General features: G+C 42.1%; 1 pseudogene; it reads right to left on the reverse strand.

The window, feature by feature from the left end:
• Nucleotides 1-1,175: 1,175 nt before the first annotated feature.
• LOC120855941 lies at nucleotides 1,176-1,514 on the reverse strand (annotated as a pseudogene).
• Between the last annotated feature and the right edge of the window lie 4,887 nt (nucleotides 1,515-6,401).

Consider the following 6,401-nt stretch of genomic DNA (forward strand, 5'->3'; position numbering starts at 1 on the left):
ACTCTTTTGCAACCTCGTGGACTATAGCCCACCAGGCTCCTCTGTCCATGGGATTCTCCAGGCAAGAACACCAAAGTGGGTATTTCCGTCTCGAAGGGATCTTCCTGACCCAGGGATTGAACCTGTGTCTCCTGCAGTGCAGGCAGATTCTTTACCACTGTGCCCCCTGTAGGTATGAGGTAAATGCCCTTTCTTGAGACTGACTACTCAGCTTTAGCTGTGGTACAAGTTGGGAGCCTAGAAAGGCAATAGACTGATAGGCCTGGGGATTCTTTGTCAAGTTTCTATAGCAGTTCAGTAGCCCTTGGTTCAATTCCTCCTGCTAGTTCCCACAGCCAAATATTTTTTTCCTAGTCAGTATAGCCAGAGGATGCAAAGTTCTGATAGGCTAGCCTTGGGTCCTACACCCACCCCTGGAGCTGGTGGGGGAGTTGCTTTTCTCTTAACCCAATGTGTGTGTGGGGGGGTAGGGGGTGGGTCCCCATTTTATCTTATTATTTTTTAGTCCATGGGGTCACAAAGAGTTGGACACGACTGAGCATCTAAGCATGTAAGCTAGTATGACTAGGCAGCCTATCTATTGATGGGTGGGGCTGTATTCCAGTCTATGGGGTTGCAGAGAGCCAGATATGACTTAGACAACAGCAAGACTCTTGAGAGTCCCTTGGACTGCATGGAGATCAAACCAGTCAATCCTAAAGGAAATCAACCCTGAATATTCATTGGAATACTGTTGCTGAAGCTGAAGCTCCAATACTTTGGCCACATGATGCAAAAAGCCAAGTCATTGGAAAAGACCCTCATGCTGGGAAAGATTGCAGGCAAAAGGAGAAGAGGGCAGCAGTAGATGAGATGGTTAGATAGCATCACCCACTCAATGGACATGAATTTGAGCAAACTCTGGGAGATAGTAAAGGACAGGGAAGCCAGGCGTGCTTTAGTCCATGGGGTTCCAAAGAGTTGGACACGCTTTAGCAACTGAACAACAATACATACAATCATTTTCAAGCAGATTATATTGCACACTAACATGTTCTTTTCATCAGTGCATTGTTAAACTAAAAGTGAAGAAGTAACATATTAAGGAGAAATAATGGGAGACCTATGTTTCTGAATAGATCGAACAGCACAGAAATAAAGGAAATTAGAAGATTCACACAGTTCAGCTCTTTTAATCAGCCAGCCAGCTTGCTGGCAACAAGGCAAGGCTTCCGTTGAGAAAGATCCTGTGGAGTAGGCTTGTGGTTGCCAGTGACCTCTGTCTTATCTGTAGCTGCAGTAGGAAGTTGCTTGTTCTTCATTTTTGCTTTAGCCATGTTGTAATCCCCAGAATCGAAGTATTTTTGTCCTTTCTGCAATCATTTTCTTAAAAAATCTGAACCTCCAGGCTTTTGTCCCAGATGAGGATCCCTTGCTATTAATTCTAGTTTTTCAGCTTTCTCTGGACTGGTCACTTTATCTTCCAATTCCTTCTGCTCCTCTGTGGAGGCTGCCTCAGAGACTTCCTTGAACATATTGCTCCTTCCCCCTTGTCCTGCTCTGCCCCATTTCAAATAAAGATATTACCACAGAAGGGGAAATGATGGCTAGGTGAAATAAACAAATAATGTACACTGTAAGACATGCTTTAGCTCTAGTATTCTCTACCCCTGTAGAGAAGACAGATGTTGCTCACATCTATTGCTTGTGATACATTTCCATGGGTACACTCACAAAATAATGTGAGTGTACCATAAACTTCCCTTTCCTCCCCCAGAAAGCATACTGCAATGTACATATATTCCATCAAAGTGATGCTATTACAGAGATAACCTGAATCTAATTAATTTTAAAGGTATCCCTTGTAAATTTTGGTACTTTATTATTACAGACAAATTTCTGAGACTAAGTTGGAATTGATTATAACTCATCAAGTGTGTCACAATTGTTATACATTTGTTGGAGGAAGTGTTTCATTTTTGGTACCCCAGTACTACTAAGTAATGTCTTGTTTTGATATCTTGGTAAAATTAACCTTCTTTCTTTGAGCACACATTGCCAAGTGACCAAGGTGGGGACCCAAGACAATGGAGGATATCTACTGGATCAAATATTTTCAGGATAATGCACCAAGCAGATAATTATACAGGAAGTATTAGAAATACTGTAGATTTTCAATTAAAAATGCCTATTTTCCTTGGTGATTCAAGAATCCTATTTTCTTTCTTCAGAAAATGTAAACTGGATAATTTTGACTTAGAGTTAATTAATTTTCTAGTCTCCCATACTGTCCTAAGTATGAGAGTATATTGGACCATGTTCCCATGGCATGTGGGATCATAGTTCCCCAACCGAGGATCAAACCCATGCCCCCTGCAGTGAAAGCCTGGAATTTTAACCACTGGACCTCCAGGGAAGTCCCTATTAAGTATATTCTTCTTACCTTTGTGTACTTCTGGGACAGAAGGGTCAGTAACAACTGAACTATTTTAACTATGGAAATAATGTCTGTTATTAAATTCCCAGCACAAAATTAATCACTTGGGTAAATTAACAGAGAGTAAAACTAGCATTCAGTTCAGTTCAATTCAGTCACTCAGTCGTGTCCAACTCTTTGCGACCTCATGAATTGCAGCACACCAGGCCTCCCTTGTCCATCACCAACTCCTGGAGTTCACTAAAACTCACGTCCATCAAGTCGGTGATGCCATCCAGCCATCTCATACTCTGTCGTCCCCTTTTCCTCCTGCCCCCAATCCCTCCCAGCATCAACTAGTATCATCCTAAAAATCAGAGTCTTTTTCTGTAAAACTATGTAAGATAGTTCCTCAGAGAAACTTGAAGCAGCTGACTTTCAGAATGCATAAGCCTACAAAGTGGTGACTTAAAACCTGGAGAAACCGCTAGGCTTCCTTATTCTGCTTTCATTTCCCTTTTTGACATCATTCAGGAGATGTTTCCTCATCTGTGATGGAAGGGAGGCAGCAGGCTAGGGATTTAATAATGTACTATTGCAGATTTCCTCTCTTTAAAAAAAAACTAGTTAAACATGCAACAAGTATGCCCCATTTCAAAGGAGACTACTGTGCAAAAATCAAGTTTACAGGTTTGGAAGGTTGCAGGGTGAGCTTCATTTTATAACATACAGCAAGTGTACACAAGGGTAGACTTATGTAATAATGTATTCCCCTAATGTTTTTAAATAGTATGTTTGTTTGTGGACTTTTATATACCAGGAGGGGAGCAAAAGAACAGACAAACCTAAGGCTGGCTAAAAAGCCTCAGAAGACATGGCCAAATGGGTGATGCATCAGAAGTGAAGATAAAACATGTAGAAGATGATAATTAGAAAATTAATCCAATAAATATTTATTAGTTTTTGCTTAAACATGTATTAAAACAATACAAAGATAAGTAAGACAGGATTCTGTATTCTCAAGTCAACATAATATGAAATGATCTTATGTGATGGAAATAGAGAATAAGTTCAGAATTGCATGGTACAATTTATTTCTTAAAGGTATATAGAATATATGTATAACTGAATCATTTTGCTGTACACCTGAAACTAAAATAACATTGGAAATCAACTTGTCTCTAATATACAATAAAAATTAAATTTAAAAAGTATATAGAAATGAAAAATGGTGAAGTAGCCAGAGAAGACTGGGAAAGGCAATACTTGGGAAGTAGAACTTGCAAGGTAGAGAGGCCAAGGGGTGGAGAGAGCCATTTCAGAAAGACACAAATGCCTGTGTAATGTGGGGCCTCACGAGACCAACTTGACTACAGCAGAGGGTGAACATTTCTAAAAGTCTGCTCTTAACTGAGTAAAATGCTTAAGAATGGATCAGATTGTGAGACAACGCAGCAGGCTACAGAAAGCATTTGTAAAAATAGTGTGATAAAAATGTATTTTAGGACTTCCCTGGTGGTCCAGTGGTGAAGAATCTGTCTGCCAATACAGGAGACACAGATTCCAGTCCCTGATCCATGAAGACCCCACACGCTGCAGGGCAATTAAACCTGTGCACCACGGCTTCTGAAGACTGCTTGCCCTAGAGCCCGTGCTCTGCAACAAGAGAAGCCGCTTAAGAAGCCCAAGCATCGCATCTAGAGAATAGCCCCCTCTTGCTACAACCAGAGAAAGACTGCGTGCAGCAATAAAGACCCAACACAGCCAAAAAATAAATAATAAATAAACTTCAAAAAAATGTGTCTTAAGAGAACAGAGTAGTGATGTACAGGATGAAATTGCAAGGTAGATTGGATTGAAGGCTGTTAAAATAATTTAAATCATGTCAGTACATATTTATTGAGTTCCTACTGTATCATTGCATTCTATACTGTGGAGGATACAAAAATGAGTAAGGTACACCTAGTTCAGTTCAGTTCAGTTCAGTCGCTCAGTCGTGTCCGATTCTTTGCGACCCCATGAATCGCAGCACGCCAGGGCTCACTGCCCATCACCAACTCCCGGAGTTCACTCAGACTCACGTCCATTGAGTCAGTGATGCCATCCAGCCATCTCATCCTCGGTCGTCCCCTTCTCCTCCTGCCCCCAATCCCTCCCAGCAACAGAGTCTTTTCCAATGAGTCAACTCTTCGCATGAGGTGGCCAAAGTACTGGAGCTTCAGCTTTAGCATCATTTCTTCCAAAGAAATCCCAGGGTTGATCTCCTTCAGAATGGACTGGTTGGATGTCCTTGCAGTCCAAGGGACTCTCAAGAGTCTTCTCCAACACCACAGTTCAAAAGCATCAATTCTTTGGCGCTCACCCTTCTTCACAGTCCAACTCTCACATCCATACATGACCACAGGAAAAACCATAGCCTTGACTAGACGGACCTTAGTCGGCAAAGTAATGTCTCTGCTTTTGAATATGCTATGTAGGTTGGTCATAACTTTTCTTCCAAGGAGTAAGCGTCTTTTAATTTCATGGCTGCAGTCACCATCTGCAGTGATTTTGGAGCCCCCAAAAATAAAGTCTGACACTGTTTCCACTCTTTCCCCATCTATTTCCCATGAAGTGATGGGATCGGATGCCATGATCTTCATTTTCTGAATGTTGAGCTTTAAGCCAACTTTTTCACTCTCCTCTTTCACTTTCATCAAGAGGCTTTTTAGCTCCTCTTCACTTTCTGCCATAAGGGTGGTGTCATCTGCATATCTGAGGTTATTGAGATTTCTCCTGGCAATCTTGATTCCAGCTTGTGTTTCTTCCAGTCCAGCGTTTCTCATGATGTGGACTTCCCTGGTGGCTCAGACGGTAAAGCGTCTGTCTACAATACGGGAGACCCAGGTTTGATCCCTGGGTTGGGAAGATCCCCTGGAGAAGGAAATGGCAATCCACTCCAAGACTATTGCCTGGAAAATCCCATGGACAGAGGAGCCTGGTAGGCTACAGCCCATGGGGTTGCAAAGAGTCGGACATGACTGAGTGACTTCACTTCACTCTGCATATAAGTTAAATAAGCAGGGTGACAAGTACAACTAATTTCTGTACTTAAAGGACCAACCGGTACATTTGTATGGCCCAATCGGTTATTTGTATGTCCAATACACAAATAATTGTGAGATTAGATAGAGAAGAGAATGATGAATGATTTTTCTGGTCTCAGAATCTATGAGTTTGCCACAACAGAGCCTCCAAGTACTGTAGAGGCTCAAAAAGAGACATTAAGCTAGGGATAAAGAAAGGTTTTTTTGGAAAGAGATATGTTTTGAGATGGGCCTTGAAGGAAAAACAGGCAATGATGGGGGAAGGAAATTCCAGACAGTGGGAAGCAAAATGATTTGTTGGAGAAGTACTACTTTAAAACTGGGTTCAATCCCAGGTCAGCAACCAGCTCAGCAATCCCAGGTTTTGAAAGGCAAAATATACAGCCTCTCAGAACTTGAATTTCCCCTCTGTTGAGTGAAAGTAAAGTGAAAGTCGCTCAGTTGTGTCTGACTCTTTGCGACCCCATGGACTATACAGTTTATGGAATTCTCCAGGCCAGAATACTGGAATGGTTGCCTTTCCCTTCTCAAGGGGATCTTTCCAACCCAGGTCTCCTGCATTGCAGGTGGATTCTTTACCAGCTGAGCCATAAGGGAAGCCCAAGAATGCTGGAGTGGGTAGACTATCCCTTCTCCAGGGGACCTTCCTGACCCAGGAATCAAACCAGGGTCTCCTGCATTGCAGGCAGATTCTTTACCAACTGAGCTATAAATGAAGATAATAATCATCCTACCTCACAGCAGTGAGAAGATTAAATAATAATATATAAAGAGTATAGCACATTAGAGAAGGAAGTGGCAACCCACTCCAGTATTCTTGCCTGGAGAATCCCATGGACAGAGGAGCCTGGTGGGCTAAGATCCATGGGGTTGCAAAGAGGTGGACACGACTGAAGTGACTTAGCATGCACTCATGCACA

The sequence above is a fragment of the Oryx dammah genome, unplaced genomic scaffold (assembly GCF_014754425.2).
Source record: "Oryx dammah isolate SB20612 unplaced genomic scaffold, SCBI_Odam_1.1 HiC_scaffold_28, whole genome shotgun sequence".
Lineage (NCBI taxonomy): Eukaryota > Metazoa > Chordata > Mammalia > Artiodactyla > Bovidae > Oryx > Oryx dammah.